Source organism: Oncorhynchus gorbuscha, linkage group LG18, assembly GCF_021184085.1.
Source record: "Oncorhynchus gorbuscha isolate QuinsamMale2020 ecotype Even-year linkage group LG18, OgorEven_v1.0, whole genome shotgun sequence".
Taxonomy (NCBI): domain Eukaryota; kingdom Metazoa; phylum Chordata; class Actinopteri; order Salmoniformes; family Salmonidae; genus Oncorhynchus; species Oncorhynchus gorbuscha.
This window is the reverse complement of record NC_060190.1, coordinates 22264942-22279532: the sequence shown is the minus strand read 5'-3', so window position 1 is coordinate 22279532 and position 14591 is coordinate 22264942.

Here is a 14591-nt window from a genome sequence, read left to right as displayed (position 1 = left end):
TTATATTTAATCAACCTAGTCTGGAATGAATAGAATAGCCCCAAAATTGCAAGCATCAAGTTATATCAAATGCACCTTGAACACAAACATTGGAAGTTGTTTTAAATATTTAACCAGGTCGGCTAGGGACTCTTCTACTGCATGTCATGTAATCACTAAAACATTCCATTCAACAACTGTCACTCTTTCTCACTTTGTTTTACCAAATCCTTATTGATGTCAACAAAACATTATTTAAATTAAAGTTAAAGTTGTGCATAAATATATCAAGTTAGGTTTTAGGCTCTCATTTAAAGTCACAATATGGATTATTTTGTTTCAGCCCAATATGCTGGGAAATTGAATCACATGGCCACTTTCCTGCCATTCATTTTTGTCCCACGAGCACAAGTAGCCAAGAGAGTTAGCTCATTAGATTAGTCGTAACAGGAAAAACTGATCCATTGTGGTATACTAGGAAATCAGCTGGTGGACGAGCCCATTGCCAAATGTGTAGATAGGGTTTGTCATTAAAAAAATCTAACTTCTTAATGACAGGCATATGTTTTACCCGAGAACTCACAAGTTCATGGAGCCTGACATTGTGAGGAAAATAATATTACGCTAAGGCTGTTCTTCTTCGTCGGTGGCACTGTCGTTCCGATTCATGGCAGTTCAAATGCTTTTGTATTCTAAGGCTTTATTTCAACAATCTGTGCTTAGGAAGTCACATAATAAATTGCATAGATTGCACCTGTTCTGGTCTACCAAACAAATGCTTATTTGAGTAAAATTTAGCTGGAATTGGCATTAGCTAGAGTGCGTTTGCTAGCTAGCTTCAGTGTTGTTAGCACCGGTTAGACAAGGCTGCGAAAATTCCCCCTCCCGCCATTATGAATCTCAGCGGAGATTGGAGCACGAACTGGGATACGTTTAGAGGTGAATAGGAGGACTATGCTCTAGCAACGGGACTTCTGGAAAAAGAAGATGAGGTAGTGGCTGCCACCTTGAGGACTATAATGGGAACTGAATGCCGACACGTATACAAACACAACCTGAAACTAACAGCAGCTCAGCAAGGTAACGCTATAGCTATTCTTGATGCTCTTGAACATTACTTTAAGCCAGCAAAGAATGTCATCTACGAGCATTATGTTTTTGGTTGTTGCAAACAGGAGGACGGGGAGTCCATTGACAGCTTTGTCACTAGGTTAAGGGAAAAGGCAGCTACATGTGACGAGGGTGCTTTAAGAGATGAACTGATCAGAGATAAGATTGTGCTTGGTATAACTGATGAGGGCACCCGCAGACGTTTGCAGAGAGAACACGACCTGACGCTGGCCTTGACAGTGGAGACATGCCGTGCAGCAGAGCTTACTGATATACGGATTAGGTCCATGGAGCTAGAAAGGCAACATATGGACAATGTCAATGCTACAGTCAGGCAGCCAGTAAAGAAATTCCCCTTTGCCACAGCTAATGCTAATACTACAGCCAACTCTGAATTAGACAACCCCAATACATGCCGATATTTTGGTATTTCTTATGGACGAGGAAAAGAACACTGCCCAGCCTATGGAAAAATATGCAAATCCTGTGGTACAGCTAATCACTTCGCAAGGGTCTGCATGAAAAGCAAGAGAAAGGAGGGTAAAGTGCACTCCATGGAAACAAACACAGATGAAGGGAACGACAGCACAGAGGATGTACATGCTAGCGAGTGCATATGGGCAGTGAGGGCAAAAGGACAAAAGTGGTTTGTCACTCTGCTACTTAATAATAAACCACAGCAATGCCAGCTAGATTCAGGGGGCACAAGCAACGTTATGAGCCTTAAAGACAAAAGGAGGCTCGCACCCAGAGACAAACTCACACAGAGTAGCACCAATCTGAAACTGTATTCAGGCCAGTTCATGACCTCTTTAGGCCTGTTTGTGACAGAGTGTGTTTTACGTGGCCAAGAACACACCCTTGAGTTTGAAATAGTTGAGGCTAGTCAACAGCCATTACTGTCAGGTTCTACATGCGAGCGCCTTGGGCTTATTAACTTCACCATCCCAGCTGATCTTAACATTATAGACAAAGTCCAGGCTGGGCCCCTGAGTAAGGACACACCCCTAAGCAATTACCATGATGTCTTCAACGCACCGGTCGAGTCAGTTCCTGGGGAAGTCCACTTTGAGTTGGACGCAGCAATCCAGCCTGTCCAGTGTGCACCCCGCAAAGTACCAGTGGCCATGAAAGCAGCTACGAAGGCTCAGCTTGACAAATACAAAGCAGATGGCCACATCATATCCGTCCCCGAGACTCCAGACTGGATAAGTAATATGGTTATCGTCAAGAAACCAGACAAGCTACGGATATGCAATGATCCTAAACACCTCAACCGGGGGCTCTGTGATGTTCACATTACATTATGCCCATGTTGGAGGATGTTCTTTACAAGCTCCCAAAGGCCAGAGTCTTCACTCTCGTGGATGCCAGAGATGCCTTCCTGCAGTGCAAGCTCGATGAGCCCAGGAGCTACATAACCACCTTTTGGACACCCTGGGGCTGGAAGAGGTGGTTGAAGCTTCCGTTTGGTGTCTCCGTGGCTCCAGAGGTGTATCAGCGGAAAAAGCAGGAGCTGTTGATGGGACCCAGTGGCGTGGAACCGATAGCAGATGACATTCTCGTAGTGGGCTGTGGGGACAGTGATGAGGAGGCAGAATGTGACCATGACACCAAGCTGTTGGCCCTGATGGTCAGATGCAGACAGGTCAAGCTAAGGCTAAGCATAAAAAAGATTCAGTTTAAAGTGCCAGAGGTCCGCTTTCATGGGCACATCTTGTCCTCCACCGGATTGAAGGTGGATCCTGAAAAAGTGAAGGCTGTCTTGGAAATGCCCCACCCATCTGCATTGAAGGGAGTGCAGCGCTTCATCGGATTCGTCACCTACCTGGCCTGGCCAAATTCCTACCGCGGCTCTCTGTGTGTGAGCCACTAAGGAGGCTCAATGACAAGGACACTATCTGGCATTGGCTCCCAAAACATGACGCAGCGGTGAGGGAAATAAAACAACTGCTCATCCAGACACCTGTACTGCCATACTACAATGTGTCAAAACCTGTCACGATTCAGAGTGACTCAAGCCAGTATGGACTTGGCTGTTGCCTCATGCAGGAGGGCCAGCCTGTGGCATTCGCCTCTAGGGCACTGACCCCAACAGAGCAGAACTATGCCCAGATAGAGAAGGAGTGCCTCAGCATTGTGTTTGCATGCCAACGCTTCCACCATTACCTGTACATCAAAAGCCTCTTCTGAATGCCCCAAAACGACTGCAGAGCATGCTACTGGCCCTACAAAACTACAACCTCAAGGTGGTGTATAAGCCAGGGCCAGAGATGTATGTGAGTGACACGCTCAATAGGGCTACTGCATCAGGCACTCACACATGCTCCATGCATGAAGAACTCGCAGTGTGCAGCTTACAAACAGAGCAAGTGGATGTTGAACACATCAACCAGACTGACTACCTCAATGTTACGGATCAGCGCCTTATACAAATCAGACAGCACACAGACAGGGACGAGCAACTCCAGGCATTGAGGTCTGTGATTCTGATGGGCTGGCCCGACTGCAAGGAAGAAACTGCTTTAGCCGTCAGAGAATATTGGCCAGTGTTCAAAACTGAGTAATATTCAAGTGTCAGGGAGTCATTATTCCCCGGTCTCTGCGCCCTGAGATGTTGACACTCGTGCACTCAAGTCACATAGGAGGTGAGGCATGTTACAGACAAGCACGTTACACACTGTATTGGCCAGGAATGCAGAGTGAAATCAAAGACTATGTCAGTAAATGCACAATCTGCAATGAATATGCCATTGAGCAACAGAGAGAGACAATGATGTCCCACGAGCTACCGATGCGCCCCTGGCAGATAGTAAGTCTAGATCTCTTCCAGCACAGTGGCAAAGACTTTCTGCTGGTAATATAATAATAATAATATAATAATATATGCCATTTAGCAGACGCTTTTATCCAAAGCGACTTACAGTCATGTGTGCATACATTCTACGTATGGTAGTCGATCATTACTCAGACTTTTGGGAGATTGACCTCCTCCCCGACCTCTCAGCAGAGACAACGATCAAATGCTGCAAGTCTCAGTTTGCCCGCTATGGCCTGCCAGATAGGGTAATTTCATACAATGGACCCCAATTCTCCGGAGTTGAGTTCCGAAAATGTGCTGCAGGATGGGAATTCGAGCAAGTCACTTCATCACCATGACACACAAAAGCTAATGGGGAGGCGGAGTCTGCAGTAAAAATCGCAAAGAACCTCTGCAAAATAGCTCTGTGAGAGGGCAAAGATGCCTGGAAAGCAATCCTGCAGTGGCGCAATACCCCGACAGAAGGCATGGATAGCAGCCCGGTCCAGCGCCTCATGGCACAGCGCTTAAAAGCAGCTCTGCCAGTAGCCAGCACTCTCCTGGAGCCATGTGTGGTGACAGAGGTGCTGGTGAAGCTATGTCACAGAAGACAGGTCTCCAAGTTCATCTACGACAAATCAGCAAAAGACTTACTTGAGCTCAGGGTGGGTGAAACGGTGCGAATGAAGCCACTACCAGGGAACCGGACAGGCCTCTGGAGACTCGGATCCTGTGTACAGAAAGTGGCACCACGCTCCTACTTTGTTGAAGTGAATGGATCACTGTACCGTCGTAACAGGGTTGACCTTCGGATTGCTGAGCCAGCACCTACTCAGAACCCCCTCAAAGGGGGTCGCATGACAAAAGACGGAACACCAGAAAGTCACATAGGGCCTGAGGCACTGGGCGAAGAGCCATGGGATCACAGATTGGTCGCTCCCTCACCCATCAATACTCCCCTTAGACAGTCAGGTGACACGCCTGTGCGGGAACCCGCAGTCCTCGCAGACAAACCCCCTGTCTTTTCACGCTGCGGGTGTCTGTCCCAGCCACCAAAAATACTTAATCTGTAGGTTTCCCATCAGGGATTGTTGACAGACAGAGATAAGAGTGAAGAGAATATCAAAATGTGTTGTTGTTACCTGAGAAAAAAAAAACTAAGCTGTTCATGTTGGAAATTATTACTAGGTTTGTTTTGTTAGTGAATTGACACCACCTATCCTATTTTATTAAAGGGAAGATGTTATGGGTGTAAGATGGCACAGTGATGCCATCTGTTGGTAAATGTTCATTGCTGCAACTAATGTGTCTTACCGGTGTGCTTGAGATACCCGGATGTAATTGTGATGTACTGAACAAGACTGGTTACTCGCATCAATGCCTCTGTCTCGTCATTTAACATTCAAACAATTAGGGGCAACAAACATTTTCAGTGGACCAATACAATAGGAGGTTGTCGAACGGGGGAGAGAGAGGAGAGACAATGGCTCATCTATTCCAAGCAAAATGATGCATCCTTCTGTTTTTGCTGCAAACTTTTTTCACATGAGTGCAAATCTGCACTGGTCACGGATGGAACCAGTGACTGGAAGAAATCTGAGCCATCTCCTCAGCTCACATGATAAGTCATATGACCACCTAGATAGTTTCTAGAGGTGGAAGGAGCTGGAGATCAGGCTGGTGTCCAAGGAAACTATCTGTCAGGATTTGGCCAGGGTTGTTCCGGTTTTTGGTCACTAGATGCCCCCATTGTGCTTTTTGACCTTTTGTTTTCCCTTGATCCCCATTATTATTTGCACCTGTGCCTCGTTTCCCCTGATTGTATTTAAACCCTTAGTTTTCCTCAGTTCTTTGCTCTGTGTTTGTATGTTAGCACCCAGCCCTAGTATTCTGTGAACTCTTGTTGATCCCGGTGGACTCTCTTGTGGAATTCTGTTTTTTTGTTCTTGTTTATTTATTTTTGAGTATATGTTGAGGCTTTTTATGCTATACCTACCACCTTGTGGATTTTCCTTTTTGTCTTGGAGGATTACCTTTGTTCTTGTGGAATTCCTTTTGAGGTTGTGGAGTTACATTGTTTTCCTGAAGGACTTCACTTTTTACTTCATTAAATACACCATCTCAAGTACTGCTGTGTCTGCCTCATCTTGTGGGTTCTGCCGACTATTCGTGGCTCAGTTGGTTAAGTGACTGTTTCTCACTCCGGAGACCTGGGTTCATAACCGGGTCCTGACACTATCATTGCCCAAGTCCATCGGGCTATTGGCCGAGATGGCTCTCCACAGGCAGCAGGGGCTGCGGAGGCTCATAGCCCTGATTCGCGTAATGGCCACCCAGAACATTGCGCTACGTGGGACCACTGACAGGCTGAATGAGCAAAATAATGAGAACTTTCTGAAGCTTGGGAAAATGCTGGGTATCTTTGATTGAATCATGAAGGAGCATTTAAGGAAAGTGCAATATTTTCTCTTGCTCGCAAGGTGTTTTCCCCCAATCAATGCACAAAGAATGATTTAAAAAACAATTTTAAGAGACATTGGTGATTTTATCAATGAAATCAGATTGGCTATGGTATTGAACATATTATATAGCCTACTAACCAGGTGTGTTAAAAATTGTGTTTAATTTGTAGTGTAGGCCAATGAATTGGGCTGCTATTACGTTCTGTTCCTCCAACTTTTAGCTGAGAAAGAATTGGCCAAGACCAAACCTATTGCCAACCCCTGCTGTACAGGGGGACGGGGACAGCAGTTGTTTTTGTCTCACCTAAGGCATGAGAACGTCCAGGGCCGGCCCTAACTGGGCTTACAAAACCACATGCTTTCACTCCAGTACCAGCTTTTTGAGAAGCTGCTCTTGTGCTCTCTGACAGTTGATAGGCTTTTCCGCTCCTCAATATAGGCTGTGTATGTTAAAGAAAATACACACAGGGCAATTTAATTTCACTAAATTATGCAAATTAACATCCCTAATCTTAGTACCTACAATCAAAAATGTTAGCTAATTTGGTCAGTAGCCAGTAGGGCTAGCTAGCTAGGCTTGATAAGGGGAAAAAGCTAACTGGTAGCCTAGCTAACAAATAGCTAACTAACTAGTAACTTGGCTAGGATGCTAGTTCTAGTTAGTTTTCTCCTCGTGAATTAAGCAGGTAGAGTTTTCACGACCTTGTGGTATAGTTATGTGAAATTACAATATTTTCTTGCAATAGACACAATTTTGATTCATGATTTATGCATTGAAAGTTTGAAATGGATCACAGATCAACACTGTACCACCATGTCGGGTCTGGACTGTGAGGGACTGCCACTTACATTTACATATTACATTTACATTTAAGTCATTTAGCAGACGCTCTTATCCAGATCGACTTACAAATTGGTGCATTCACCTTATGACATCCAGTGGAACAGTCACTTTACAATAGTGCATCTAAATCTTAAAGGGGGGGGGGAATACTTATCCTATCCTAGGTATTCCTTAAAGAGGTGGGGTTTCAGGTGTCTCCGGAAGGTGGTGATTGACTCCGCTGTCCTGGCGTCGTGAGGGAGTTTGTTCCACCATTGGGGGGCCAGAGCAGCGAACAGTTTTGACTGGGCTGAGCGGGAGCTGTACTTCCTCAGTGGTAGGGAGGCGAGCAGGCCAGAGGTGGATGAACGCAGTGCCCTTGTTTGGGTGTAGGGCCTGATCAGAGCCTGGAGGTACTGAGGTGCCGTTTCCCTCACAGCTCCGTAGGCAAGCACCATGGTCTTGTAGCGGATGCGAGCTTCAACTGGAAGCCAGTGGAGAGAACGGAGGAGCGGGGTGACGTGAGAGAACTTAGGAAGGTTGAACACCAGACGGGCTGCGGTGTTCTGGATGAGTTGAAGGGGTTTAATGGCACAGGCAGGGAGCCCAGCCAACAGCGAGTTGCAGTAATCCAGACGGGAGATGACAAGTGCCTGGATTAGGACCTGCGCCGCTTCCTGTGTGAGGCAGGGTCATACTCTGCGGATGTTGTAGAGCATGAACCTACAGGAACGGGCCACCGCCTTGATGTTGGTTGAGAACGACAGGGTGTTGTGCAGGATCACACCAAGGTTCTTAGCGCTCTGGGAGGAGGACACAATGGAGTTGTCAACCGTGATGGCGAGATCATGGAACGGGCCGTCCTTCCCCGGGAGGAAGAGCAGCTCCGTCTTGCCGAGGTTCAGCTTGAGGTGGTGATCCGTCATCCACACTGATATGTCTGCCAGACATGCAGAGATGCGATTCGCCACCTGGTCGTCAGAAGGGGGAAAGGAGAAGATTAGTTGTGTGTCGTCTGCATAGCAATGATAGGAGAGACCATGTGAGGTTATGACAGAGCCAAGTGACTTGGTGTATAGCGAGAATAGGAGAGGGCCTAGAACAGAGCCCTGGGGGACACCAGTGGTGAGAGCGCGTGGTAAGGAGACAGATTCTCGCCACGCCACCTGGTAGGAGCGACCTGTCAGGTAGGACGCAATCCAAGCGTGGGCCGCGCCGGAGATGCCCAACTCGGAGAGGGTGGAGAGGAGGATCTGATGGTTCACAGTATCGAAGGCAGCCGATAGATCTAGAAGGATGAGAGCAGAGGAGAGAGAGTTAGCTTTAGCAGTGCGGAGCGCCTCCGTGATACAGAGGAGAGCAGTCTCAGTTGAATGACTAGTCTTGAAACCTGACTGATTTGGATCAAGAAGGTCATTCAGAGAGAGATAGTGGGAGAGCTGGCCAAGGACGGCACGTTCAAGAGTTTTGGAGAGAAAAGAAAGAAGGGATACTGGTCTGTAATTGTTGACATCGGAGGGATCGAGTGTAGGTTTTTTCAGAAGGGGTGCAACTCTCGCTCTCTTGAAGACGGAAGGGACGTAGCCAGCGGTCAGTGATGAGTTGATGAGCGAGGTGAGGTAAGGGAGAAGGTCTCCGGAAATGGTCTGGAGAAGAGGGGAGGGGATAGGGTCAAGCGGGCAGGTTGTTGGGCGGCCGGCCGTCACAAGACGCGAGATTTCATCTGGAGAGAGAGGGGAGAAAGAGGTCAGAGCACAGGGTAGGGCAGTGTGAGCAGAACCAGCGGTGTCGTTTGACTTAGCAAATGAGGATCGGATGTCGTCGACCTTCTTTTCAAAATGGTTGACGAAGTCGTCTGCAGAGAGGGAGGAGGGGGGAGGGGGAGGAGGATTCAGGAGGGAGGAGAAGGTGGCAAAGAGCTTCCTAGGGTTAGAGGCAGATGCTTGGAATTTAGCGTGGTAGAAAGTGGCTTTAGCAGCAGAGACAGAGGAGGAAAATGTAGAGAGGAGGGAGTGAAAGGATGCCAGGTCCGCAGGGAGGCGAGTTTTCCTCCATTTCCGCTCGGCTGCCCGGAGCCCTGTTCTGTGAGCTCGCAATGAGTCATCGAGCCACGGAGCGGGAGGGGAGGACCGAGCCGGCCTGGAGGATAGGGGACATAGAGAGTCAAAGGATGCAGAGAGGGAGGAGAGGAGGGTTGAGGAGGCAGAATCAGGAGATAGGTTGGAGAAGGTTTGAGCGGAGGGAAGAGATGATAGGATGGAAGAGGAGAGAGTAGCGGGGGAGAGAGAGCGAAGGTTAGGACGGCGCGATACCATCCGAGTAGGGGCAGTGTGGGAGGTGTTGGATGAGAGCGAGAGGGAAAAGGATACAAGGTAGTGGTCGGAGACTTGGAGGGGAGTTGCAATGAGGTTAGTGGAAGAACAGCATCTAGTAAAGATGAGGTCGAGCGTATTGCCTGCCTTGTGAGTAGGGGGGGAAGGTGAGAGGGTGAGGTCAAAAGAAGAGAGGAGTGGAAAGAAGGAGGCAGAGAGGAATGAGTCAAAAGTAGACGTGGGGAGGTTAAAGTCGCCCAGAACTGTGAGAGGTGAGCCGTCCTCAGGAAAGGAGCTTATCAAGGCATCAAGCTCATTGATGAACTCTCCGAGGGAACCTGGAGGGCGGTAAATGATAAGGATGTTAAGCTTGAAAGGGCTGGTAACTGTGACAGCATGGAATTCAAAGGAGGCGATAGACAGATGGGTAAGGGGAGAAAGAGAGAATGACCACTTGGGAGAGATGAGGATCCCGGTGCCACCACCCCGCTGACCAGAAGCTCTCGGGGTGTGCGAGAACACATGGGCGGACGAAGAGAGAGCAGTAGGAGTAGCAGTGTTGTCTGTGGTGATCCATGTTTCCGTTAGTGCCAAGAAGTCGAGGGACTGGAGGGAGGCATAGGCTGAGATGAACTCTGCCTTGTTGACCGCAGATCGGCAATTCCAGAGGCTACCGGAGACCTGGAACTCCACGTGGGTTGTGCGCGCTGGGACCACCAGATTAGGGTGGCCGCGGCCACGCGGTGTGGAGCGTTTGTATGGTCTGTGCAGAGAGGAGAGAACAGGGATAAACAGACACATAGTTAACAGGCTACAGAAGAGGCTACGCTAATGCAAAGGAGATTGGAATGACAAGTGGACTACACGTCTCGAATGTTCAGAAAGTTAAGCTACGTAGCAAGAATCTTATTGACTAAAATGATTAAAATGATACAGTACTGCTGAAGTAGGCTAGCTGGCAGTGGGTGCGTTGTTGACACTACACTAATCAAGTCATTCTGTTGAGTGTAATAGTTTCTACAGTGCTGCTATTCGGGGGCTAGCTGGCTAGCTAGTAGTGTTGTTTACGTTACGTTGCGTTAAAAGAACGACAATAGCTGGCTAGCTAACCTAGAAAATCGCTCTAGACTACACAATTATCTTTGATACAAAGACGGCTATGTAGCTAGCTATGTAGCTAGCTACGATCAAACAAATCAAACCGTTGTACTGTAATGAAATGAAATGAAAATGTGATACTACCTGTGAATGCGACCGGGTTGTTGAGTTCTATTCAGAAGACGTTGGCTAGCGTTGGCTAGCTGTTGGCTAGCTAGCAGAGTCTCCTACATTAAGGACGACAAATAGCTGGCTAGCTAACCTCGGTAAATTAAGATAATCACTCTAAGACTACACACTCTAAACCTAAACAACACAATTATCTTGGAACGAAGATACGAAGACAGCAAAGACAGCTATGTAGCTAGCTAACACTACACTGATCAAGTCGTTCAATTGAGTGTAATAGTTTTCCCAGTGCAGCTAATCAGTGGACGTTAGCTAGCTGGCTAGTGAAGACTACGTTAGGACGGCGAAATACGATAATTACGCAATTATCTTTGATACAAAGACGGCTATGTAGCTAGCTGAGAAGAAATTGCTAAGATTAGACAAATCAAACCGTTGTGCTATAATGAAATATAATGAAATGTAAAAAGTTATACTACCTGCGGGAGCGAAGCGCCGATGCGACCACCCGACCCAATCTGCATCCATCGCATCGTCCATAATAACAAACAGGGCAGGCAGGGGTTTTGAGGGTGTGCAACTTTTATTTCCTGTTAAAAACATTTTTTAAATTTGCAAAGATTGGCCACATTTGCATCTTTCTTGTGATTGAAGCTCTGGGTTTGCTGCGCAAATCAAATACTCCTCTTATCGGTCTTCAAAAGGGTTCTACTTAGCACCAAAACAAGTTCCCCTACAGGGACAAATCAATTAAAGATTGGATTATTATTCTGTTTTGTAAATATTGCAAGCAATTTGTTTGTGGAAAATGCTCAAAGAAAGTTTAGCACATTTGTGTTGACTGATTAGGATTAGAGTGGTTGCCAAAGGTGGCATCACAGGTTCAAAAGTGTTGTGTCCAAATTTTGATGCTTCTTTTCTGGGGCCTGGAGTTTTTCCTGATCTCATGACCTGGTCAGGTAAAACTCTCAGTCCTATTCATAGGCTATGACAAAATATTATTATTATTATTATTATAGATAGCTTCATTTTTCATCAGTGTTATGACTATAAGGCTGGGGGGGTTTTCTTTTCGGGTCATGTGAATTGGAAACACAATCCCTTTTAAACTACCACAAACTTTGTTCTTTTTCATTTCAACGTCAATGGACAACATACTCTGTAGCGTAGCGAACTACAATAGCAGGGCTGAGCCTTATGCAAAGAATGGTTACAATGTCTTTAAATATGAATTTCACTCTATAAACAAACAATGTTAAGCATGTGACTTTGACATGTTTTTTAAAGACAGACATGTTTCAATGTAGAAAAGTATTTTACACTGTACACAGTAGACTTTGTAACAATGTTTTTTAAAAATGTTTCATAAAACATATTCTTTCATAATCTGACCTAGTGTTCTTCTGTAATTATTCATTATTTTAAGTCTTACTCCAGTGTTCTTTTCACCTCATTTAACACCTGATTTACTTAACAAAAGGCATACATCTCAATAGGTCCAGGTATCCTCATGATCTGGCACAAGTGGGGGGTGAGCCTTTCCTCTTTTGTTCTCTATTGCGCTTCTATTGTTGAATTTGTAGTTTTTTGTTTGTTACCAGAAACATTTGTGAATAATCACCAGCAGTGGAAATAAAATAAATTACAACATTACTGGACCAACATACTGGTTGACTAACCTTTTCAGGAACTTCTGTATCTCTTGGCCTTGGGTAGCAGCAGCAGATCGTTTAATCTTTCTGTGCCAAACACATATATTCAGTGAGTCTAAATGATTATTGTTAGCTGCCGGCTCATCAATCTAGCTAGCTAATGTTAACTGAAGATAATGTTAGTAGCTTTGTTGGTTTTAGAGGAAGACCAACCTATAGCTATCTAGAATTATCCAAACTTATTTTATTAACACACACCTTGTTTTCCAGGAAAAGTTGTGTTCACTCTCTCGTGAGGCAGGCAACCAGGCAGGCTGGAGAGGAGTGTTGTCAGTAGTTACCAAAGCCACGAAGTCTAAATTGTCTATATTGTTACAATTAGGCTCTGTAGCAGTCTGTAGCTAGTGACTGCCAATTGACTGTGACTGACGAGTGAATCTACTTGTTGCAGTGAGTGTGTGGGTTACCACGTGTAATCTCAGGGACAGGGTTGTATTCACTAGACATAGAGGCACACGGGTGAAAATTGGGGGGAGAAGTACTATGTCAACTTGTCCAATAAGAAAAACCTACTTTCTTTTGTTGCAAAACATGTATAGGTTTTTCTATGACGTGAACTAATTAATATATCTATACCATATTATTTTGAATGGAAATATTGGTGGGGCAAACTCAGTCAAAAAAGAGAATATACATCGAAACCACGACACTACACATCGAATGCACCATAATTGTAACATGTGTGCTGGGAGTCGGGAAGCAAGTTCAGGGAGTGAATAATTTAATAAATGAACAAAACATAATACGAAACAAGAAACAATAATGCCTGGGGAAGGAACCAAAGGGAGTGACATAAATAGGGCAGATAATCAAGGTGGTGATGGAGTCCAGGTGAGTGTCATTGGGCGCTGATGCTCGTGATGCTTTGCGCAATAATCAGCAGCCTAGTGACCTAGAGGCCAGAGAGAGAGCACACGTGACAGTACCCCCTCACGACGCCGACCAAAATGACGATCCCGGGGATCAGGAGCGGACCGGTCACCTCTGGTGAGGTGTGGGAACCTGTCAATCCGGCTGAGGCGTGGGAGCATGGCAACCCAGATCCGGAGAGAGAACATACGTGACAGTACCCCCCTCCCCGGCATGCTGGTCCAGCAGCAGGACGCCAACCAAAGGGACAATCCCGGGGATCAGGAGCGAACCGGTCATCTCCGCTGAGGCGCAGAAACCTGACAAACCGGCTGAGGCGTGAAAGCCTCATGAGCCAGCTGAGACCTCCCCGGTTGCTTCAGTCGAGGCACGGGAACCTGTTCACCCAGCTGAGGCATGTGAGCCTATCGAACCCGCTGAGGCAAGGGAGCCTGTCGAGTCAGCTGAGGCATGTGAGCCTATCGAACCCACTGAGGCAAGGGAGCCTGTCGAGTCAGCTGAGGCATGTGAGCCCATCGAACCCTCTGAGGCAAGGGAGCCTGTCGAGTCAGCTAAGGCATGGGAGCCTGTCGATCCCGCTAAGGCATGGAAACCTGTCGAGCCAGCTGAGGCAGGGGAACCCGTCAAACCCGCCGAGGCATGGGAACCCGTCGAAACCGTCGAGGCATGGGAACCTGTTGTTAGTGTAATTTAATTATGCCAATGTGGTTTCATCAATTGAAAACCCTTAATCTATTTTGTGAGAATTTCTAAAATTTCTTGTTTGCATAAAATAGACGCAGACCAGTCTTTCAATAATAGGTAATAGAATTTATTCTCGGAGCGCGCTGCTACTTAACCACGAACAACAGTTTATATACAGATCATGATGCCATTTCATTGCTTTAACAGAATCACCTCCTCTCGACCGGGACAAAGTGAGGTGAAAAGTTAGAATTAACTTACTAACACACTCCCAGGTAACTTTTGACCCCTCAACATTATCGATCACCACTGAGCTGGCAGTTTTAATTAACAGAAAACCTAGGAATGCACTCACTGCCTTATCAAAAACCCCAGAGCTAAGTTTCTGTAGGTTCAACATTAGGTTAACGACCTTATTTGTTTACACAGTCCCCAACCAATTTATTTCTTCCTAGTTGGAATGGTGTTCATTAACTTTAATTACTCCTTGTCCATGTCACACAATCCCTTCTTATGAACTCATATTGTTAATCAGATATAATAAAACAGAGTATAAGTTTTACTTAGATACAGTTCCATTTAAAATGATTTGTTCAGTCATTTAATCATCAT